Source organism: Bos grunniens, chromosome 2 (genome assembly GCF_055505025.1).
Source record: "Bos grunniens cultivar Pamir isolate PY7600 chromosome 2, Bosgru_T2T1.0, whole genome shotgun sequence".
Classification (NCBI taxonomy): Eukaryota; Metazoa; Chordata; class Mammalia; order Artiodactyla; family Bovidae; genus Bos; species Bos grunniens.
Genome location: NC_141166.1, coordinates 104,199,005 through 104,224,400, shown reverse-complemented (window position 1 = coordinate 104,224,400; position 25,396 = coordinate 104,199,005). Strand labels below are relative to the sequence as shown.

At 38.0% G+C, this 25,396-nt stretch overlaps 1 protein-coding gene across 6 annotated transcripts in view; it reads left to right on the top strand.

Moving 5' to 3' along the window:
• The window catches only part of FIGN (fidgetin, microtubule severing factor), a 126,733-nt gene that overhangs the window by 27,219 nt on the left and 74,118 nt on the right, over positions 1 to 25,396 (top strand). For 2 of the 6 annotated variants that reach the window (XM_086370144.1, XM_086370077.1), the window contains exons 2-3: positions 24,024 to 24,279; positions 24,992 to 25,213. The exons of the other annotated variants lie outside the window; for them this stretch is intronic. The gene's annotated coding sequence lies outside the window, so the exon portion shown is untranslated. The remainder of the gene's footprint in view (positions 1 to 24,023; positions 24,280 to 24,991; positions 25,214 to 25,396) is intronic. 6 annotated transcript variants of the gene reach the window in all.

The following is a 25,396-nucleotide window of genomic DNA, read 5'->3' as shown; positions in this document are numbered from 1 at the left end:
GAATCTTAAATATAATTTTGTTTTGAATAAATGTAACAATGTATTGGGGAATACTCAAATTTATGATTATATCAAGACTAGATGTAACTCTGTTAAATACCAAATTTTCTTAACTATAAACTTATATTTTCACTGTAAAATTTACATGAAAAAGAAAAATAATGTCCACTGCTCACCTCTTTCCACACATAGCTGAGCTCTTTGGTCTCTTTAGCAAAGCTTTTGCCATAAATAGGTCACTGTTACGTTGCCTGAAAATTAAGTTAAAAGAACAGTATTCTTGGAAATCTCATTTTTATGAAATTTATAATGATTACCAAATATTACTGTTACTTTCCAAATGCTGTTTGACATGTACTTAACCGTGGCTGAATAATTCCATGAAGATTATTTTAATCTATGAAAATCACTTAAATTCCAGATTCTATCTTGTCTGGGTTTTTAATCTTTTTTGTTTTGTTTCTATATCTTTGAAATAACCTGGTATCAGACAGTTTCCCTACTAAAATAAAATGCAAAAATTTTTGAAGATAATACTTCTGACAGATAACCATGGTAAACCTGGTTGTTTTCATAATAATCTTAATGTCCTGAACTAAAAATGTTTGAAATTTTATTCCTAAATAGAAATTAAGAGCAATTGTATAATAATTGCATAATTGAATTGATATTAGCCAATGAAGACAGGAAAGAAGCATTAAATTTCTCCCTTACAAATGCAACTGGTGTGATGCTACCATTGCTGTGACATTCAGGAATATGAAAGTTTTCATTAGTTTGTTTATACCTTTGGGCGTATTTGCTATGTATATACATTTTTTGTTTGTTTAAAATGGAATCAGTGTTCTAGAAAAAATTTAATAAAAACATGTTTGGAAATGAAATTTTCTCAGATTTTCAGCCACAAAGATTTCCTCAGTGATGCACAATAGCTAATATTTCAGTGTCGCTTTTCTTCAGTGATTCTTAGGTTGCATGGAAGCTTAGGACAGAATTCTTTCTAATCAAAAACATATGCAATCTAAATGAAGTTTGTTGGAAGATATGCAGAGAGTAGTACTGTGAATTTTTAAATAGTGTATTTTAGATTCACTTTACAAAAAGAAAAATTAGCATAGACTTAGGCTAAAATAAATATAAACATTTTCACCTGCTAGAATCATCTTGTTTAGGTTTATTTTACTAGATGGTACTTAAATTACTCAGTAAGTGCAATAGTCACATTTAATAGACAATCTTTGAATGGATTCTTTGTGCCTATTAATAGTGTCACAGTTTAAATAAAACTATTAAGCCGCCACCTTTTACATCTTTGGGTTTACCTTGTTGAATGTTTGGGGCAAAGGTTCAAGCATTTCTTTTCATGTACATGATCAGTAGCTGCTCTTAATCAAAATCTAGTTCTTTAAAAAAAAAACTCGTTTACAAATAATAATGAGTAGAAATTACCAACATCGACAACTAGATGAATTGTGGGTTCAAGTTTACTGATAGATAAGTTAAACATTAGAGCCATGAAGTGTAACGTTTGTGTAGCATTTAACAAGCCTTGGAAGAGCATTAAAAGTAACTTATGTGTAATATGCAATACTAATAGAGCTTCACAGAACCCCAGAGGAAGCTGCAAATGTAATTCAGCATGATTCAGGCTGTCTGAGATGTTGAGATTATGTTCCATGAAGACCAAAATAAGGTTTCAACAAGATTTTCTTGCAAGCATGTAAATTCTCCAGATGAGGAGAAATGAAAATATAGTTAAAATTCCACCAGCTTAAAAACACACACATTTATAAGTGTGCTGAAAATAGATTTAAAGTTTTTATTTTCTTTGTAGTGGGTTGGCATATCTTAACTGGATTTTATGTTAAACCAATTAGGTTAAAAACCAAACATGTACATAGCATTTGTCACTGTATTAACGTGGAAGAGATAAAGAAGAGAAAAAACCATTACAATACAAGATTTTGAGTGCTGCTTAAAAGTTCTGAGGATCAATCTTGCATCATATCTGTTAGGATTAGTAAAAAGAGAAAATAACAAAACCCCAAACCAAAGAGTTTATTATACAGTGTTTTGTTTTTTAGAAGTGCCCCACATTGTCTGTATAGGACTTCCAGGTGGTGCCAGTGGTAAGGCATCTGCCTGCCAATGCAGGAGACACAGGAGTGTGGGTTCAATCCCTGGGTCCGAAAGATTCCCTGGAGACGGAAATACCAACCCACTCTAGTATTCTTGCCCGGAGAATCCTGTGGACAAAGGAGCCTGGTGGGCTACAGTCCATGGGGCTACAGAGTTGGATGCAACTGGCACGTGTGTGTGTGGACACACACACAAACACACACACACACACACACAGATATACATACACACATCGTGGGCCATAATTAAAAGTTTCAGAACTGAGTTCTACTATTATCTGGTAGCTCAGGAGGTAAAAACACAGCTTCTCTGGATCTCAGTGTTATTCTTCTTAAAATGGATAATCTGTATTGGAAGATTTCTAAATACTCTTCCAGCTTGAAAACACCGTGAGAACCTAAGTTTCATTTTACAAAGTTCCATTTGAAGAATTTTAAATACGTGGAAGCCGTTTGTGCTTGATTTTTCTGGTGGATATCAGCTGTGCAACAGAGTGCTGACCCGTATGTTACTTCTTAGCCTCCAGGAGAGGGTTCCCATACTGTGGACTGCAGATCTCTGAGGAATCTTGGACTTATTGCACAAATTCACATGTGCACCAATATATATTTGTCACGTGGGTGTTCTACAGGGCTTATGTATATATGTGCTATCTCTTGTGATTAGAATAAAAACGTAATCTGTTTAGAAATGTCACAGTGGTGTCACAGAATTCAGTGTAGTTCTTAGTCATTATTTTCTCCATCATTGGATGCTAAAATTAAAATCAATATCTTGAATCTATGAGTTTTTTTTTTTTTTTTTTACTGTTAAAAAGGGTAGAAACCAGTAATTTGAGATGAACATGTACTCATTGGGAGTACATTAATTGCTTATAATGTAAACTATTAAGCATTACCCTGGAAATTGTACCATTAATATTTTTTTCAAGAGCTTTGGAATATTTTATTCCATTTGAACACCTAGTTAGGGTTATGGGTCCATTTCCTGTCAAAGTACTTGAAGTATTCCATTAGCTTACTGTTAGCAGTTTTCTTATGAACTCCTTCTAATGGTGAATAATGACTGCCATTTGTTGAGCGTTTACTGGGTATCTTGCATATGTGTGTGTGTGTGTGTGTGTGTATAGTATGTGAATATTTTTTTTCCCATTTCACAGATAAGATAATTAAGGCAAAAAGATTTTTAGGTATCTTGTCCGAGTCCTCATAGCCATTGGCAAAGATGGGAATCAGAATTGCCCTATGCAGCGTCATCAAAGCCCGCACAGTGACTGGGGCAGAAATTAATTTCAGGTTTAGCTTAACAGCACATATAGGTCCCGCAAGAAAATGCCTGCCAATACAGTCCATGTTCGGAAGCCCTGGTGTCATCCTCATGACAGAATTCCCTCTTTTGTGCCTCAGTTTACCCAACTTTGAGGTAGAGAAACATTTTATCGTTTAATTTTACTTTTCTTACTAGGATAATGTGTGAATTAGTTAATGCTTATAAAGAAGTGATTTGATGAGGGGAAAGCTCTATCTAAATGCTAAGTATTATTTATTATTCATGTAAGCATATTACTGTACCCTTCAATCACCTTTTTTTGGATGTTTCAAATGGGCAATTACTGTCTCTTTGTGTAAGGCTTTTAAATTTTTTAATTTAAATTAAAAGTTAATCTAATTTAGGAAAACTGCCAGCTGGAAAGGAACACAAATTTTTTTTTCCCTCTTCCTATCCAAACAAAACAGCAATTCAAAATAGACTCTGTTTTAATATAGTAATGTGGGTAGGCTTTTCTGTGCTAGTGGTATTAGGAAGGAGGGCTAATTAGTAATGACTGCTTTGTGATGCTGGTAATCTATGTGTTAGGATTAGAGCTGATAATAGATCTGATTAGGTGGAATTAACTGATATTTAGAAGACTGGAGATTCCTTTGTTTATGAGATCTTCAGTTTGGGGGTACAATGTATAGCTGAAGTGGCTGAATCCTTGAAATCTAGTAAATATGGCTTTTCCACAATTCATTGCCCAAATATGACTAGGGTCAGGAAGCAATGGGGGTCATTTGAGCTCAAGAAGACCTTTAGTTCTTAAGACCTTACTAAGGAGCCCTACAATAGTGAAAATCAGAGTGCAAAGATCAGAAATGTCAAGTGTGCTTTAAGGGGAAGACATATTTACCTCAGCTCTTCACTTAACATCTAGCAGTCCTTGATCAGAAAATCCTTCTATAACTCTCATTCACATGCGTGTTGACACAAAAGTAACTAGTTTTCATTTTAAGACAGAAAGTGAAAAGTACCATAAAAGTATCATAAAAAAAAAATCAAGTTTCCTTAATTCTCTCCTCCCACAAATTTACATATTCAACTTTCCTTTTAAAATAACCCATTTTAAATATTCCCTAGCACTATTAAATTTTAAGGAAGTATGCTTAGAAATCACATTATTCCCTTGTAGAGTTTCAGTTGCCCAGCAATATCATTAAATCCTCTGGAGTGATTCCAGCCCCATAAAAATTAGGGACCCCTTTACATTGTTTCCATATTCAAATGGAAATCTTTTTGCAAGTTAGTAATTAAAGTATTTAACCTCTCTCTCCCTCCATTTATTAGAAAACTCTTTTTTCTTTATTTTTTCAATTACGAAAAACTGCTAAAGCCAATCATGCATTTATTTTGATAAACCGCTGGTAACAGTCTCAGCTAAATTCTGCAAATACAAAAAAAAAAAAGCTAAATAATCACCCTGAGCAGATTTTGTAGAGACCTTACTCAACCTGTTCAGGGATAATTATGCCGAGCTTTTAGTATGGGGCAAAGGAAAACATAAAATTAAGGCATGAAAGAAAGTCTACCTATTTTGAGAAAATACTGGGATAATTGGTACTCTTTTTATTGCCATTTTATTATACAAAGATATTGTCTTGCCATGAAATATAGGTTTAGAGCAGTGAAATAGTACTATGTGGGGTTGAGAGAATTTCTGTGGTAGATGGATTGATTTAAAATGTAATAAAAATAGCAAATTGCTAAACAATGAATTGCTAGTCAAATTAGAGTTCATTATTTAAATGGCTTCTTTGTCTTTTCTTTTTAATCATATGATATTCATAATTGCTTTGTTTCTGACAAGTACACCATAGCAGCCTTTTTTCTTGTGTTCTTTTTCTTCTTTCTTTTTTCTTTCAGGGTAGCTTTTGCTTTGGAGCTATGACCATAAACTTTTCTTGAGAAATGGAAATGTCAGGAATGGTAGCGTCACATGCAAGGGCCTAGGAGAAACCTGCAGACAGAGTCACGATGTTGTAAATGGTGGTGATCTAAAATATGACCCTGATAATAGTTATGTGGTGCTTTGGAAATTTACCTCTTCGGTATATTGATTATCAGGGGCATATCCTAGTTTAGAAGGTCCTGAGGCTTACACACATGGGGCTCTGTTTTAATGGCACCCCACTCCAGTACTCTTGCCTGGAAAATCCCATGGATGGAGGAGCCTGGTGGGCCGCAGTCCATGGGGTCGCTAAGAGTCAGACACGACTGAATGACTTCACTTTCACTTTTCACTTTCATGCATTGGAGAAGGAAATGGCAACCCACTCCAGTGTTCTTGCCTGGAGAATCCCAGGGACGGGGGAGTCTGGCGGGCTGCCATCTATGGGGTCGCACAGAGTTGGACATGACTGAAGCGACTTAGCAGCAGTAGCAGTAGCAGAGGCTTACACACATGGGGCTCTGTTTTAAAGACAATAGTACAAACTAAAAATAAAAAACTAGGTACAGGTGTTGGAAGGGGCCAGTGCTGATGAGGATTACAAACTTCAGGATCATTAAACTTCACGGTAGACCTGCCTCTTCTGATTTCATATATGATAACTGAGAATGGGTATTTGAAGTCTTCATTTTGATCAGATTTGTTAGAATTTGTTTTCATAGATATTCATGCTTGAGAGGACAGGATTCTCTTTTTAGAAATGTTAATAAGCAGTACTCGCTGTATTCCTGACACTGATGTTAAATATTACAGGGATTGGGAGTGAGTTTATAAAATTTGAATCAAAATTTTAAAAAAAATAAAATAAAATTTGAATCAATCATTCCCAACAGTTTATAAACTGTATGCTTCTATTGATAAACTGTGCTTACACCTGAAGGTGCTAAACTCTGATTAAATACTGAATTGTGTGGAACTCATATTAAAGAGGGCTTCTCTGGTGGCTCAGCTGGTAAAGAATCTGCCTGCAATTCGGGAGCCCTGGGTTCGAAAGATCCCCTGGAGAAGGGAACGGCTACCCACTCCGGTATTCTGGCCTGGAGAATTCCATGGATTGTATAGTCTGTGGGGTTGCAAAGAGTCAGACACGACTAAGCGACTTTCACTTCACTTCATTTCATATTAAAGAAGTCATGCAGGAAAAAAAAAGACCAGAACAGTCTTAAATTGTTGACATTAATAAAATTAATTAAGGCAGGGAAATTTTGACTCATGTTGAGCAATTCTTGTGGAAACTGAAAAGCTTCAGTAAAGGAGCCTTCCTGTAGTTGCCTTCATTTCCTCAGTATTATGGCCCTAAAGGGGCCTCCCACTTGCTTGTTCTCAGTCTGCTTGGTAGCCTATCGGCAGGGCTTCTTATACCAACAGAATAGATCCTCTTGTAACACTTTGGTTTCCAGGGGATCATCAGCAAGTGCTCCTGATTTGTTGGTATTTTCACACTTGTAGCTTCTAGTTGGACAGGCATTCATCTTTGGTAGTGGTTTTGTGTACATGAGTTCTCTTGTGTCTAGGGTATGCTTTGGTTCTTTTGGCCACACCATGCAATATGCAGAATCCTAGTTCTTAGTTCCCCGACCAGAGATTGAACCTGTGCCCACTGCATTGGGATTGTGGAATTCTTAACCACTGCACCACCAGGGAAGTCCCTAGATTATGCTTTGAATCAGCACTTTTTTATTGAGTAGCTGTGAAAAAGTGAAAATGTTAGTTGCTCTGTCATGTCCAACTCTTTGCGATGCCAGGAACTATAGCCCACCAGGCTCCTCTGTCCATGGAATTCTCCAGGCAAGAATACTGGAATGGGTAACCATTCCCTTCTCCAGGGGATCTTCCTGACCCAAGGATCGTATTCAGGTCTCCTGCAATGCAGGCAGATTCCTTACCATCTGAGCCACCAGGTTAAAGCTGATAATACCATCTTAATTTTGGGTGCTTGTGTGTGTGCTCAGTCGCTGAGTCGTGTCCAACTTTTTGTGACCCCATGGACTATGGCCTACCAGGTTTCTCTGTCCATTGGATTTTCCAGAAGTGGGTTGCCATTTCCTCCTCCAGGGGATCTTCCTGACTCAGGGATCAAACCTTCATCTCCTGTGTCTCCTACATTGGCAGGCAGATTCTTCACCACTCAGCCACTGGGAAGCCTATAGTCGGTCACAATTTATAAAATACTTTTGTGTCCATTACCTTCCTTGCTCCTCACAATTTTAAGAAGTAGGCAGTGTAAATGCTGGAGTTCACATTTTATAGAAGACAAAACTAAGGTTAGGGGACTTGCACTGGGTCATCTGATTAAGTGGCCGAATGAAGATTTTAACCCTGAGATTCTGACTCAATAGAGATCTTTTTTAATATTCACACAAAGATGCAATTTATTGGAGAGATGAGAAATGTAAAAAATATTTCTTAAATACATATATGTCTGTATATAGATATATATTCTCATAGTAACTATACTATATGAAAGTGTTAAGAAAATGTCTAAAGAAACAACCAGTGAAGTGTTGTTTATCTAGAGGGTGCTTCACAAACATGAATTAGTTATGCTATATGTATATGCTGTATACACATACACACACACATATATTGCATGCCTAAAGAATTCAGGGTACTGTATTAGAGATTATGTTAATTGATGACCATAACTGTGTGTGGTTTTGGGCCATGCTTCCGTGAGAAGACAGAGCTATCTCCAAAACAGCCATCAGCAATTTTAGATATTCTACTTTTCTGCTTTTAGAAAATGCCATCCCAGACCAGGAAGCATTTCTTATCCTCCAATGGAACGTCTTCACACACCATGCTGTTCCATTTCCCTCTTCCGATTGCCTCCATTGCGTGTACCCTTGGCTGAACTCTTCCACTGCGCGTTCCCTATAAATCTGCTAGTCACCACTCCCACAGTATAGCCTATTTATGACATTGCTGCAACCTTGTCTCTGAATTCTGGATTTCATCTTCACTCATCCAGGCTAATGTGTTCTAAAACTAGGGCTTTCCAGACTCTTCTGAGTTCTCGCCATAGCCTCACTGCCGCCAACTCTGCTGCTTCTTATCCTATTAAACGGCACTTCAGAGTTCTGCCCCGGCGTCCCCTTCTCCTTTCTCTTCTTCAAGTGAAACTGCTTAAGACCTCATTATTCACATGCTTCCAAATCAGCACCTTTAACAGTATTCCCAGTGATTCAAACAGCCTCCCTTTTTTGTCAGTTAGATAGGAAGGTCTGCCTCTCTGATATCCATTTGTTGGAGTTATTTCCTTAATGTATTTTGCTTTGAAAAGAACAAAAAGCGTTCCTCCAACTTTACAATTAAAAACAATACCAGCAGCTTATTAGGTGCATGTCTTTTTGAAAATGAGAACGTAAGGAATGATTGCATCCCTATGTTTTGGAATCAATTTCAAACCCCTATGGTCTGATGTTAAAGCCCATATATAACCCATATTGAACTCAGTGCCTTGTTGTTTTCCTTCTACAACCCCTATTTTCTCTCTTTTTTCCCCCCTTTCATTCCATACAGCCAAAGGTAATACCTAAAAATAGCATGTTCCTAAGAGAGGAACTCGGAGAAGGCAATGGCAACCCACTCCAGCACTCTTGCCTGGAAAATCCCATGGACAGAGGAGCCTGATAGGTTGCAGTCCATGGGGTCGCTAAGAGTCAGGCACGACTGAGCAACTTCACTTTCACTTTTCACTTTCCTGCATTGGAGAAGGAAATGGCAACCCACTCCAGTGTTCTTGCCTGGAGAATCCCAGAGATGGCGAGCCTGGTGGGCTGCCGTCTATGGGGTCGCACAGAGTTGGGCACGACTGAAGCGACTTAGCAGCAGCAGCAGCAGCAAGAGAGAAACTCACCCTACACAGTTGAAAATTCATTATACATAAACCAGCTTTTAAGTGGATGACAGAGTATGGTTTCTTTATACAAATGGCTCATTCATTTTATAAAACTTTTTTCATACAGTTTGAATATCATGTATCTCTAGTGTAGTAATATTATCTGATTTACTAAAAATGTTTATGTAGAGTTGTTTGGCACTAGATGTTCTATTTGAGAGGGCACCACAGACTGCTAAGGTTCCTCTCTTAAACTAATATAAGAACTTTAATTGAATCTTAATTTCCTCCCTGAATAGGATTTTCTTAAATCCTCATTCTTAGGGAAAATGTATGTTAGAAAGTAATAATGAAATTTTGCTTCATTGTTTTTGCTTTTTTTTTCCTCTTAAAATGTTCCTAATGTAAAACATATGTAAAACAATATCAGAAACTACATTTGTTTGAACACATAATGATTTCAGTACACTCAGAATATTCTACTTTTGAGAAGACCTAATTTAAAATTGTATTACTTTGTTTGCTCGATAATTTTTGAGGTTTATATCATAGAATTCTAAAGGTGAATTGGATACCCTTGTGGTTCTGAATGACATGTTTGGCATATGCACCGCCCCCCCCCCTTTTATTCCCCAGAAAAATCAGTATAAAATGACATTTTAAAAATGTTTTAAAAAGCTATCCTGGTAAGTTCATTTTAATCTTCTAAAACTGAAAATACCTGACAAAATCATTTCTTTATATCTGCTTTGTCCTGTCCTAACAACAGACTTCATTTTCCTTCTTTCTTGGTTTGTGCTTTGTGAAATTTGTGTTCACAAAGGTCTTTCATTTAGCAATTTCCTGATGCATAACTATTGTTCAAGTCTGTAGAGGGTACTTTAACTCATTTATTCCTGAAGGGCTCTTTGTGGCAAGTTTAGGTACATTCCTCCTAGAGGCAGGGAATGGAGGCCTGACCTCTGGAGTGCCTTCTCCCTAGGGCTGCAGAGAAACTCTCCATTACTTTGCCAACATCAGGCTGCCTCCACTACAGAGACAAAAACGAGGCAAAATTCCTTCTTGTGTTTTGCTTCTGCCCCGATAAATCAAGAAAACTTCATGTGCAAGCCTCTTCTTTAAGAGCATCCTCCTAGCTGACAGGAACTTAATCTAACATTATTTTCACTACACAGTACTGGCAGACTTACGTGAACATTCAGCTTGTTCCAAAAGTTTGTTTGCAAATAATTGAAAGGTAGGCTGCAGGATCTCAGTAGTTCTCCGTATGGCTGGGGTTCTCATCCAGTCTGTAATAAGAGTTCTGTTTGTTTACCTGTGTTATGGTATGAAGAGACTTGACCATCTCTCATGAATTACGTGTATTCAGAATTTCAAATTAGCAATTAGCAAGCAGGGAATGTGGCCTCCTTCTCTGTGGCTCTGGTAACAGGAGGGCAGACTCTTGCTGGCTCTGTCCTTGTTGGGGGAGCCCTGGAAATAAGACCTGCATTGTCTCAGCATCCAGGCCTCCCTATCCCAGGGCAGGGATTCTGAAAGTAGAGTCAGGCGAGTGGGAGCAGCGCCAGCGAGGGGGATGTGGAGAAATGGGGATGAGGGGGTAGGTAATGAGAATAGGCTGTCCACGCCTGTATATATTTCTTCATTTCCTAGTTTACCATCCTCTTGCAATCCCATTCTCTCTCAATAATTTATTGAAAAGGTTTGGGATGAGCTGTTAGGGAACCTCCCAGGGAAGACGGAGAGAGGGCAAGAATAACATTAATCCTAACCAAAACCCCTATATGTTGGGGGAATGAACAGATTCCTTTTATAGAACTTGAAAATGAGCCTTCAGGAGGTTAAATAAGCTGCTTACAGTTTCACAGCTAGTAAGGGGTGAGGCAGGATTCAAAAGCATGTCTTTCTCATTCCAAAGCTTATGCTCTCTCAGGCATATGACAGGGCTTCACACAATGAGCAGGAAGGGAGTGCTCTTTTTCATTCGCCTCCCTCATTCTTTATCTCTTCTAAAGAAGATGGTAGGGAAGTGGAGTGACAAAGAGATAGAGAGAATGGGGTGGGGGGAAGAGATAAGGAAAATACCAGTAATTATGATAATAAAGATACTAAGTATATATGATTTGCTCAACACAATTATAAATGCTTTACTTATGCTAGTCTATGTGCACTGATTCAAATGGTAAAGGATCTGCCTGCCAATGCAGGAGACCTGGGTTCAGTCCCTGGGTCGGGAAGATCCCCTGGAGAAGGGAATGGCAACCCACTCCAGTGTTCTTGTCTGGAGAATCCCATGGACAGAGGAGCCTGGCAGGCTACAGTCCACGGGGTCGCCAAGGGTTGAACACAACTGAATGACTAACACACACGTGTAAAATGTACCTCAACTCTGTGAGGTTCAGCTATTGTTGTCAGTTCCATTTTGCATGTGGGAACACTAAGGCATGGGGAAAGTATCTTGACCAAGATCCCATGACTAGTGTGTGGGAACCGTGCTCCACATTTAATTCCTTGAGAATTTAAAGCCTGTGTTCTAGTGCTTCTGTCTTAGTACCCATCTCATGTCCCTTCCCTCTGCCAACCCAGACTGGAAGATGATTGGGAGCAGGAGGGGTGAGTGCTCAAGAGGAGGGTTTGTCTGCTTGTGTTTTAAGAGATCAACATGCTCTCTTTCTTCCCTGTTTAATACTTTCTTTTTTTTCCTCTCATGCTAAAATCCAAACATCTTGACTTCCCTCTGAGAGGGCCACTGTGGCTTGACTTTGGGTGGGAAGCCCACCTAGTGCCTAGAGGTTCTTCATGTATGAGAATTATGTTTGCAGTGGTGGGGGAGGAAGGAGGCTGGCTCATTACCAGCAATCCTAATATTTTTGAGATATACAGACATATACAAAGATGGAATCAGTCTGCCATGAACAGGACCTAGATAAAGGATGTGAAGTGTATATGTGCCCAATTGTGTCCAACTCTTATTGACCCTATGGGACCCGCTAGGTTCCTCTGTCCATGGAATTTTCCAGGCAAGAATACGGGACTGGATTGCCATTTCCTACTCCAGGGGATCCTCCTGACCCAAGGATCAAACTTATATCTCTTGCATCTCCTGCATTGGCAGGCAGATTCTTTACCACTGGCACCATCTGGGAAGCTCTTACAAAAAGGATGGATGGGGGTAATTAGAAAGAAGGGATTATAAAGTAATGGGTCTGGTTTTCCTCTGTACTTTGTGAAATCTAGCCTGTTACTCAATAAGCACATCTCGTAGGGTAAGACAAGGGGATTTAGGAGGCCTGGCTCCAGCAATATGGGCATTTAGTTATTAACAGACAAACCAATGAGGTCTTAATAGTTTTACACTTGAGTCTCACAGGTTAAGACTCGTAGGCTGTTTAGATAAATCACCCTTTGCTGATTCTAAGTTGAGTGAGTCTAAACTGTTACGATATATGTTGTCTGGAATTCATTCAACAATAAAAGCTATGTTCTTGTCAGTTACAAAATTCACTGGCTTGTATAATGCTCTTTTTAAAGTGTATCAGTGATCGGACAGATTCTATCCAGGTACTCATTCTTCCTAGCCATCTGTGAGTATCTGCCGTGTCCTGAGCTCTGTGCTAGAGGTCACTGGGGAATAGTTTCCCTGCTCATAGGTCCTGGACTGGTTTGTGGAGGAAACAGACATGTAACTGATCATGACACAAATGTACTTAGCACTGTACTGGAGAAGCACAGGGCTTAAGCAGGAGCCCTAAGGTTGGATACAGGTTCCATGGTTTACCTTGCATCTTGAGGAATTTTCATAATCTTCTGTATCTAGTTCTTTATCTCTAAAATACAGTAATAACAATTTTTCACAGAGTTATTAGATGAGTTAAATGGCACAGTGTGTATAAACACTTCTGGCATTCTTTCTGGCACTTGGTAGGTACTCAATAAATTACTGAATCTCGACAGCATGCCCTGGGAGTATGGAAGAGGAGGCACTTCATTCCTTGGGTACTTTGAGCAATATCTCATCAAAAATTGACATTAAAGGTGGGCCTTCAGTGATCAGTTCCTGGAGAAGGAAAAGGCAACCCACTCCAGTATTCTTGCCTGGAAAATCCCACGGGCGGAGGAGCCTGGTAAGCTACAGTCCATGGGGTCACAGAGTCGAACACGACTGAGCAACTTTACTTTCTTTTCTTTCAATGATCAGTAAGAGATTGCCAGATTGGGGAAAGGATAGAAAATGGGAGCTAAGTTGTGAGCCATTTACTTGTTTTCTCATCTATTTCAAAGGGTAATCAGGAAGTACTCTGAGGTTCAGAAATGCCTCACCAAATTTCATGCAAGTTTTGTTGAAATATAAGATTATGGCATATCACCTAACATCGGTTCTTATTAAGAAATTGTTCCTGCTTAGGAAACTCTTACTATCATTAACTATCTTCATTAAGTATTTTCATTTTAGAGGACTGTTTTTTTTTTTTTTTAATATCTTCCTTTGGCTTCTTCATGTTATTAAGAATCTAAATGTGCTAAACATTGTGCTGAGTGGGAAAAGGTCTCTGTCCTTGAGGAACTTGTCATCTCTTGGATATAGAGCAGATGTATGAACAAGTAGATTACAGTATGAGTATTAAGTGCCATCATTATGGAGACCATCCTTCCTGGTTTGCGTAGTAGAGTAACAGTTTATATCTCTTGTCCTGTCATGATTCTTAATATGTCATTCTCAAGCGTGTCCCAGTTGAGCAACAAATCTTATGGTCACATAAGTTACGCATGTGTACACGATATTTTGCATATACATTGAAGATCATGTGACAGGCAGGAGGAATCAAGGATTACTTTCTCAGAAAAGGTGAATTTTGAGCCGGGGTAAGATCGCTGAGGGCATTGACAGTCAGAGAAGCACATTTTACATGATCTTGGGGGTGTACGGGGGCTTCCCAGGTGGCTCACTGGTAAATAATCCAGCTGCCAATGCAGAAGACACAGAAGACATGGGTCCAGTGTAGGAAGGCACTAGGTATTCAAGAAACAATGGCACACAGAAAGTTCCTTGTGGCTGGAGCTTTGTGGCCTGAGGGGTTAAGTAGTGGGGATAATTTTTAGGAGAGTAGTGAAGAATGAAACCAGATTTTAATGATTAAGGAATGAATGAAAGTTGAGGAAGGTGAGATGTTAAATATAGACACCTTTTTAAGGAATTTGGCAGTAAAGGGAAAGAGTGACTGAGGTGATAGTTTGAGATGAAAGATAGCACTTGGTCATTCTTAAAATTGGTGGTGAATGTCAGAAGGGAAGGGGAGAAAAGCATGAAAGAGAAAGGGCTAAGTGAGGGCATGAGATCCTAAAGGAGGTGGGAAGATACAGTCTGGTGCCCAAGAAAATGGGCGAACCTGTGAAATGGGCTGTGTCATCTTGGCCAAATAGTTTTACTTTCCTAGACCTTAATTTCTTCAAATCTAAAGTGAGGGATTGAAGTGAAGCTTCTAATTGTCCATCTAATTATGGTTCTGCATTTTATCAAAATATTGTGAGAGGCTAAACCAGTTACATGCACCCTCCTCATCCTGTGAAAGAGAGGGCTCCATAGATTAAAGTTTGGGTTATAGGTAAACAGATTTCCTTATATTAGGACCTGTCAGAGCCTCTAGAATGCTAATGCATAGTAAGAATATTAAAGAGAGGGTTATAATATACAACAGTTCTCAAACTGATATAACTATGTAATCTAGCATGTCATGTAGCATACTATGAAAAACATTTATCTAAGCATTTATTCTCCCAAGTAATTAGCAAAAAATGTTTTCCTAAGTTAATGGGCTAACTGCTTAATGGATATTGTCTCTCATGAGCATGGTGTTTGCTTGGAAATGATGTATTTCCTTCCAATATCAAGAAGAAGATGAAGAAGAAGAAAAACCCTGGGCATATAGAATATTGGCAGAAATAAAACACATAGCCCTGTCTAGGCATCATTGCTTTGAGATGGTGACAGAGATCTGGACTCCACAGCTCTTCCTTTGGATAAGCTAAAGAAAAAGCATTATTGGCTTATAAAGATTTTATAAGGAAGGCCAAGAAGACAAGTTCTGTCTTACGTGTATGATTTCAAAAGTTCCAAAAGGCTTAAGGAAAGTAATTATGGAATAATGTGCCTGGGTTGGAAAGATCCCCTGGAGAAGGGAAAGGCTACCCACTCCAGTGTTCTGGCCTGGAGAATTCCACAGACTGTATAGTCCATGGGGTTGCAAAGAATCAAACATGACTGAGCAACTTTCACTTTCAAGGATATTTAGGTCATTGTAGTTCAGATATCATCTAACATCTTTATTTCTTATCACTTCAGTACATTTTAATATGAAATTTAATATACTGTTTAAAAATGTACTTTACTGGCAATATTGGGCCTCCCAACAATGTTTTCCTTTTAATAGAATTTCCTAGCATGTATGCGTTCTTTTTCAGTTCTTTTTTTTAGCTTGAATGGTTGTTTCATATTTATGTTTTGTATATGTAGGGTTTCTTTATTGTCATAATCCCTCTTATTTTGGTTGCTTTAGATTGTAATCATCATGAGCAAGCAAACCTCTTCCCTGCTAAAGGGCACATGGAGTTTCAACAGAAAGGCTATTTTGTTGATTGATTCACCAGTCTTTTTACTGAGCACCTACTATGTGCTGAGTACCATGCTAAGGCTGGAGAAAGAGTGAGAGAATAGGACACACTCTGGCCTTCCTTGCCATTTTCATTTCTCTTGCCCTTGGTGCTTCTTCCTCAGGATTCAGCTCCTCCTTCTCTTCTGATCTTCTTGGCCGCTGTCATTTCACTGAACATTGCATGTTCACATTGCATGACACAAACAGACACACACACACACACATACTGATTAGATAAAGGGTCTTGATTAGATAAAGGATCTGTAGCAACTGTGGAAGCTGCTGGGATCTGAGACAGAGTCAGTGGGATTTGTTTTCACTTGGAAACTGGAGGCGTGGTTTCAGGTGGGTGGTGGCTGGTTTACTGAGCTCTGGTTTACTTTGCTCTGTTGATTTGAGTTGCCTCCGGTTTCCTTAGGTGAAAATGGATCATGGAAGAAACTGAAGCTGTGGTTAAAGGAGGTACTGAGGGGCTTGGCTGCCTCTTCTGAGACCTGGAGTTCTTTCAGGGACTGGCTGTTGCCTACACGTTCAGGGGGATGTTGCACACAGATGTGACTTCTTTTACTTTTCTTCACAGATTCTTAAATTGTGTTTACCTTCTTGTTTCCCTGACTCTCTTTGGTACAAAGGTCAGAGGTTTCATTTGATTACTTTTTGGTTCTCTGTTAAACTCAGCTGGGTCACCTTGTTCCACATAGCTATTTAGAATTTGTTCTTTTTTTTTTTTTTTCTCTCTTTCTTTCTCCTTTTCTCCTTAACATGTCCACTGTTAGGAGTTAATGCTCTCTCCTTTTATTTCTACGGACTAGATGTCAGAGGACACCATATTAATTGAAGTCTGTCTCCTCTATTACCTTTCAGGAATAGACTTTCAAACCCCTTTTGGAATGATAATCTTCGGTAGAAAGAAATGTATAATAGATTGTTTTTTAAACTCCGTTTCCTAATTCTTTCATTGCTTTGCATTTGGGCTATTTGATTTCGCTGAAGAGGCTTTATTGGTCTCCTTGCCATGCATAAACATAAATTGTGTTTAAGCATATAAGGTGCTTCTAGCTCCTTGAAAGAAAATACATTTGATATCGCACTGCTGTACATTGTTGACTTGTTTCTAACACCACACTTAAGAGCACAATTATAAATAATTTTGCCAACATCTCCTACTGGTACTTCTAATTAACCTCTTGGATGTGTCTAGAAAAACCAGCCCTGTGCCTGCCTTTGCTCCTTATGGAGTCAGTTCTCCTGTGATAATCTCTTATCTGAACAATTAACTGAGAATATAAAATCCTTCTTTTTTAAACCTGGTAGAACTGCATGCCAAAAAATTCAAGTTATATATTTTTAAATCAAAATTTTATTTTTCATAGTTTTCTGCAATGATGCAAAACAGAACATTTTATTTTTGTGAAACATAGCCTTATTTGTTAAGACAGTAATGTTAGGATTCAGATCAGTTCAGTTCAGTTCAGTCCAGTCGCTCAGTCGTGTCCGACTCTTTGCGACCCCATGAATCGCAGCATGCCGGGCCTCCCTGTCTATCACTAACTCCTGGAGTTCACTCAAACTTATGTCCACGAGTCAGTGATGCCATCCAGACATCTCATCCTCTGTCGTCCCCTTTTCCTCCCACCCCCAATCCCTCCCAGCATCAGAGTCTTTTCCAATGAGTCAACTCTTCGCATGAGGTGGCCAAAGTACTGGAGTTTCAGCTTTAGCATCATTCCTTCCAAAGAACACCCTGGGCTGATCTCCTTCAAAATGGACTGGTTGGATCTCCTTGCAGTCCAAGGGACTCTCAAGAGTCTTCTCCAACACCACACTTCAAAAGCATCAATTCTTCGGTGCTCAGCTTTCTTCACAGTCCAACTCTCACATCCTTACAGATAGTCTTCCCTATAGTATAACAAAACAAATGCTTAGGATGAATTTGAGTAAATGTTGAAAATTTTTAAACAAGAGCTCACTTTTGGGTCTTTCTTTACTCACTTCATGGAGAGAATCCTTGGGAACAAATTAAAAGACTTTGATTTATCTTTTCCTTGTACAGAACATTGTGTTCTTTATTGTAATTGAAAATTCCTCTCCTCTTGGTTGTAGTACATATTTTCTTCTTTCCTTATTCCACAACTCCCACTCTGTTTTTGTTTGTTTTTAATTCTTCCTAAAAGGGGTTAGAATTTTTTCTTCAATTCTTTGAAAGAAAAGGAGAGTTGATTGTCACTAACTGATTTTAGTGTAAGTAAAATGAAATATTGGTTAACCAAAGGAAATCTGACTAGATTGAACAATTGTATAACCACTCATTAAAGGCTGCTGCTCCATGACTTACTGGTGGTGTTACTCCTGGATTAACTAACGTGCTATACTGTATTGTGGTCATATTAAAGTCACTTTTTAAAAATAGCTCACATCATGTAGCAAACTAAGAAAGGGTCCACTTAGAAACGAGGGACAGCAAACTCAGATGCTTCCTAGGACTAGATTGCTTAGAAATGAATGAAGGAGGACAAAAAACAAGTTCATTCCTTCTTTGTCACCACTGAGCACTGGCAGATTGTTGACTTGGGAAAATAAAGGCTCAGCATTGCCAGATCTTTATTCCTTTCTTTCCTTGATAGAGTAGATATTCCATTTTATGTAGATTTCATCAATTTAAAAAAATTATTAGATTTTATAAACACTGTACAGTCTGCATTTTGTACATGGACTGTCAGTTTGTGCTTCTGGAAACCCTGTCAGTTTGAAAGATAAATTTGGGATTATACTAAAAACAATATGCATAGTATTTCTAATTCTGTGGTCTCTGGTCAGTGGTGCATTTCCTTTGGGAAAAAGTTTATTTTCGAGTTCTGTGGTCCTGACTCTAAGCAAAAAGCCTGGAAGCCAGTTTGGGTTGATAGTTGCCCCAAAAGCATGTTGGAGAATGTCAGGAGTTATAAGTCAGTTCCTAATACTGTCCGATGAAATCTTCAATCTTAGTCTGGACTGAATCTGCAGTTTTCCATATCAGATTGGAGTAAGACCTATTAAGAACTCAAAAAGAATTTTAACTTTTGTCACCTATTTCAATTAACCTTAAAATTTATAAAATTATATTTTTTGGTATAATTCTATCTTTGTAACACAAATTATATTCTTTTTGTTCTTCCTTCTTTAGAATGTAAAGCAACTAAATATGTACAAAATAATATTTTATATATTCAGAACTCTTCAACCAGACTTCAACTTTTACTTCACTTTTAATTTTTTGTGTTTTCTCCCTAAAAAGAACTAGTGTTATTCATAATCATACCAAATAATTACAGAATTGCTTTGTTATATTTTGTCTATTATATATATTTATTGAGATTAGCTATCCTTTTTAAAAATAATTCCATTCCAAATCAGGATTAGTTTTTGGTTCTTTTCAGACTTGCCAGCTGTTTTATACATTTGTTTCTATTGCTAGGGATTGCTGTACCATGGTATTTTTTCCGTCTTAAATGTATAATCTCATCTCAGTTCTTTATTTTCAAATTTATGTCCATGATATAACCTTTTGTTTTGAGTTCTAATTATGTCCATTCCTGAGTTAGCCACACCAGTTATCCCTGTTGTGATATCATCTTTGAAATTAAGTATCGTGTGTTCTTTCTTTATTGAAGGCAGTTAGCTGGAGTGTTTAAGAAATACTGGCCTCATCCTTGGGGAACAGTGCAGTAGGCTTCTTTGACATTGAATCATTGGTTCTTTCATAGGCCCAATTTGGTCATCTGATTTATGTGCTATGTATCTTAACAATTGAAGGGTAGTAACATACTGGAGAAAAAGTACATGTATTTTAATGTCTGGGTCATCCAAACTGAGGACACCTTAAGCTGCCAAATTGAAATTATCTGTAATTTTGAACTTATTTTAAAGTACAAAATACAAGTATTCTAGTTATACTTGTGGTTTTAGAAAGTATTTCCTTCTCATTTGGATTCTCAAATACAGAATATAACCCTGTAGCATATTATGTGCGTTTGTGACACTCCCATGGGGACCTTGGGCTCATAAACCAGCAAATAGATTATATAATGCTGCATAAATGCTGTATTTTTCATCTGACAGACATAATCTTGATCCTATATTTTTATGTTACCTAACTGCTTCAGAATACCACTTTTGAAGCAACCCATCAAAATGGAAATTGCTTCTAAAACATGTAGCAATAAATATTGGTCAAGGCTCTGTGTAATTCAAAGTGACTCAGTACTTGAAAACCAGTCGATTGAAATTCTCTGTTTTTAAAAAAGGTTGATCATTTCCATTTTATGGAATTGTTTGATTCCTTTCTACCTTAGTTAGCCATATATTTTCCTTCTTTTAGTAAACATTCTTTTTTTCTGATTTGTCTGAAGTATGTCTGAGAGTGAATCAACCATAAAGACAGGCATAGATAGAATGAAAATCCATAATATTGGGAATTTATATGATATGGAAATTTAAATTGTATATGAGATCAAGAGACATATGTGGGACTCATAAAACCAGATATGAAGGGATGAACATCAAGTTGAGTTTGATAAACAAAACCCGAGCTTTGTCTCTGCTCTGTTACATTTGAAAGACTTGATGCCAGAGCTGAGATTTCTTTCCAGCATTTCATAATCTCACTGTTGTATCACTCATTTGAAAGCCTACTTGCTTTTTCTGCTTTTCTCTTCACCAATAATTGTTAGACTCACTTGTCCTTTTCTGAGAGACATGAAGGGAAACCTCCTAAAATTTGCGATCTGGTTTGGCCAAATCCACCTGCAATGCAAGAGACCCCGCCTGGTTCAATTCTTGGGTTGGGAAGATCCGCTGGAGAAGGGATAGGCTACTCATTCCAGTATTCTTGGGCTTTGCTGGTGGCTCAGATGGTAAAGAATCCACCTGCAGTGCGAGAGACCTGGGTTTGATACCTGGGTTAGGAAGATCCCTTGGAGAAGAGAATGGCTACCGACTCCAGTATTCTGGCCTGGAGAATTCCATGGACAGTGGAGCCTGGCGGGCTACAGTCCATGGGGTTGCAAAGTCAGACATGACTGAGCGACGTTGATGTTCGCTTTCACTTGGTGTAATGGAAGATTTTCGGGAAGTTCCTGGCACTCCAGTGGTTAGGGCTCTGTGCTTCCTACTGGGAGTCCTGTCTGGGAGCCAGGATCCCACGTGCCACATGACATGGCCAAAAAACCCCCAAAAAACAAAAGATGCGAAGAAAAAAGAGACGAAGAAGGTTCTAGAGCTGTCAGCTCCGGCTGTAGGTCCTTCTTCCTCTCATCCACTTTATCTTACCTGGCTGAATAGTCAGGTGAGTGCTTCCTTCACTGTGCTTACTTCTTTGTCAGAAGCATTCTGAAGCTCCCAACTTTTACTGCACTAAATCTGAATTCCCCCTTCTAAGGCTACAATAACATGGTCTCATCTTCCATTCTAAGTGGGGATTTTTAAAAAATGTAATTTTCCCCTAAACATATGTGCATTTCTCCATTTTTGCCTTTGTTCATGTGTTCCAAATCCTCTTCATTCTCTATACCCAGTTTCAAGGGTCATCTTATAAATATAACTGTTTTAGGCTCATAACAGTTTTAGACTCTCATCTCTTTCAATTCTAATATATATATATATATATATTTTACCACTTTATTTGTTACGTTATATTATAACATATTATAATATGTTATATTATGTTATCTTTCTCAGTTATATTATGTCTTAGTTTTATTTGCTATTTTACAACCTGAATGCCAGACCTATGATCATGTCTTTTATTACCAAGTTCCCATATGTTTTCCATACAAGTAGGTGTCATTAGACACTTTATTGGTGATTGATCTCCTGGCTGTTTCACATGAAGTAACTTTTATAAGCAGACATGGGCATAAAGACATTGGATTTTAGTATGTTTCACTTCAGTGAGAGTGAATGCTATAGAAATATCCCGTCTACAAAGTGGAGGTATATGCTCAGTTATTTTCTGACAAAATTTGTTAATGAAGACTAATACATGAAATGAAACCTTAAGGACTTATTGAGTATTTATTTTATAAAATATAATTGACACAGTATGCAGTTTTCACTATGTGGGTTAATCCCTGACTTTTAAAGCGTTTGTGCACTAACTCCTAACTTACTCATTTGCAATGATGTCTCTTTGTGGTCTTTTCATTAGATGGGTTGGTCTTCCTAAGTGCAGATTTGCGATTTACTCTACATGTTATTATTCACTTTTTATTTCTACTTCAAAAAAGGACTACTACTAAAAACAGATCGTGAAAAACTAGTTAGCATGTAAGAGAATAAAGACAATATACTACTAAAATTTTAAGCTTGCATTGTTAGTCTCAGTGCAGAACATCTTGTTCCCTAGGTAGACAGGTACTTAATCAAATGGTGAGTGGAAAAAAGTGTAAACTAATTGCTTTTGTGACTAGATTCTCTATTCTTGACTCTGTTTCTCAAAGAGCAGTGCTTTGATGTGAAGTCAGTTGACCACTGGCAGTTACCTCATTTTGGAGTGAAGTCTAGCACTCTGAAAAGATAAATTATTCTTTGGGGAGCAATACAGTTTACTAAGCTGTGTATGAGGTTGGGGGGTCAGGTGACCTGACTGTGTACAGATTGTAAAAGGCAAGTGTCAACTGACAGTGTGTTCTGTTCTCTAAACCAGCACTCGAAGACTAGTGGTTCAGCTTGCAGCTCCATTCTTACACCACTGGTCTAACAGAAAAAGGTTTTATTGTTTGTTGGCTAGTTAAGCCCTACACTGGTTTAAAATGTTTAGATACTACTGCCACTTCAGTATTATATCTAGTGAATCTAGGGTGGCCTTGGAGGGCAGGAAAGAAGGGGTTAGGGAACCTCTGGTATAGTTTCATTTCTCTGAATACCGTTCTCCTTCTTTTCTCTTCTAGACTTTCCAAATGCTTCTGAGAATCCTAACTTAAATCTTGTCTATCATTTTGGTAATACCATTATTCTTAACCAAAATATCTCTCTAGAAGCCTCTAGCTCTGTGTGTGTGTGTGTGTGTGTGTGTACACAGTCTCAGGCACATTGATATGAAATTTATGAAGGAATGACTGATGACTTAAATTATAATAAATTTTCCAAACCATATTCAACAAATGCAAATACATCATTTGCCTTTCAAGGGGCATTTGTCCTTCCTGTTTAGGAAGTACTTTATGTCCCATGCCACCTTCTTCTGATTATCTTTAGTGTTGGCAGGGCTTGCCTTGTGGTTCAGCTGGTAAAGAATCTGCCTGCAATGTAAGATACCTGGGTTTGATCCCTGGGTTGGGAAGATCCCTGGAGAAGGGAAAGGCTACCCACTCCAGTATTCTGGCTTGGAGAATTCCATGGACTGTATAGACCATGGGGTTGCAAAGAATTGGACATGACTGAGTGAATTTCACTCACTTAATTTTGGCAATATTTATCCCTCAGATAGGGGCTTCCCTGATAGTTCAGTTGGTAAAGAATCCACCTGCAATGCAGGAGACCCCCATTCAATTCCTGGGTGGCGAAGATCCACTGGAGACGGGATAGGCTACCCACTCAGTATTCTTGGGCTTCCCTTGTGGCTCAGCTGGTAAAGAATCCTCCTGCAATGTGGGAGACCTGGGTTTGATCCCTGGGTTGGGAAGATCCCCTGGAGAAGGGAAAGGCTACTCACTCCAGTATCCTGGCCTGGAGAATTCCATGGACTGTATAGTCTATGGGGTCACAATGAGTCGGACACGAACGAGCAACTTTCACATCCCTCAAATATATATATGTATATGTGTGTATATATATATATATATGTGATAAAATATATCATATGTATATGACATATGATAAAATATAACCCTTAAATATATATAGGAAGAAATATATGTGTGTGTGTGTGTGTGTGTGTATGATTTGAGAAAATAGCTTCATGTCACTTGGAGCCAAGCTTAGTAGATGAAAAAGAGAACTAATCAAATGAAATGAATAATGTTTGGCTTCAAAAGAGTTGTAAATATAAAATAAGCTTGGTTTTCTTGTGTAGTTCATAACTAGAAATACATGTGTAATGTCGCAGTATATATAGGGCAGCATCACTCACACATTTCTCGCTGCTTTTCAGTTCCAGCCTTTGCTTTACATACCAATGAAACTTCAGATGTGTTGTATTGCTCATCAAAGTACCACTTTCAGAAGATTGTACTTGAAGGGGTTTTTAACAGCACTACAAAGACTGCTCTGCCATGCCACCGAAAAGCTCTCCCCTGCGTTAAGTGTACATTTAATCAGCATTATGGCAATTATAGCTCTTCTTGAAGTCCTTCACCCTCTGTTTTGTGGCAGGAACTTTGTCCAGGATAAAACTGTCATGAGTAGAGGTAATCTGAAATTCATTCTCCTTCTGTTTATGTCAGGATAAGTTGGGGGGATGGGCATGGATACCCATTTTTTTGATAATTGAGGGAATTACAGCTGAAATCTATTCTGAACCTCCAAGATAACTTGTTAGAATTTCCAACACTTAAAAATGTTGTGATGTTATTTCTCAGTCATTTCTTTGCACTGTTTTAATAATCTCATTGGGTATATTAATGAGAAGTTGTTATGAGGCTTAATGCCAAATTGAAAAAGTCCAAATTTGATGACTCTCAGATAGTTTTGTGTCCTTGATAAATTTTACATGTGATTTTTTTTTTCTATAAAGCTATATTTTTTTTAAAAAAGAGTATTGTTGTCTTCATATGTTTTTATGAGTTCTTCACTTAGTAGTTTAAATCATATGTCTTTAACACAGTGCTGCAAACTCATTGCTGGGAGAGTGACGTTCTCCTTACATAGTCACAGTGAATCCCAAAGTGTCAGGGAGCATACCCTGGTTTGGTTTCCCAGTTATCTGTTCAATAGCATTGTATTTCATGTCTTTGGGAAAACTATTTGAAGAACTCAAATATACAAATTAAGCTTTTACTTACTTCAGGTAATGATACTGTTGGACCATTGGTATTGACCTAGAAGAAATGCAGGCTCAGCCCTCCTATAGATGAGTCTTGATGCTATGAAAACTAACATAACTTTAATCTGAAATCATAGGTCTCTACTGAGCAAGGTAGCAGTTGTTCTGAACTCTATATGGATCATGTCACTTTTGAAGTCACGGGTTTAGTCCTGGAGTGCCTGTGCCAAACATGAATTTTATTTAGAAGATGTTTTGGTGGAAAAAAGTAAATCATCTTGAAAAACTTCTGTTTCAAATTTAACGAAACTGGGAAAACTTGGCTTGGCAATAGGAAGAAATACCTCAGGGAAGATAAGGTAATTTTATAGTTTTTCCTTATTTGAAGAGCGTTTGCCATATATAGAACTAGTAGACAGGTTCTGCATGCAGCACTAGAGGGTAGAAATTAACTTGGAAAATGATATTTCTCATTTTCAACTAAAAAAGTAACAAATTAGGCAAGATGGAGTATAGGAATGAGAGAGTCAATTCCCAAACCT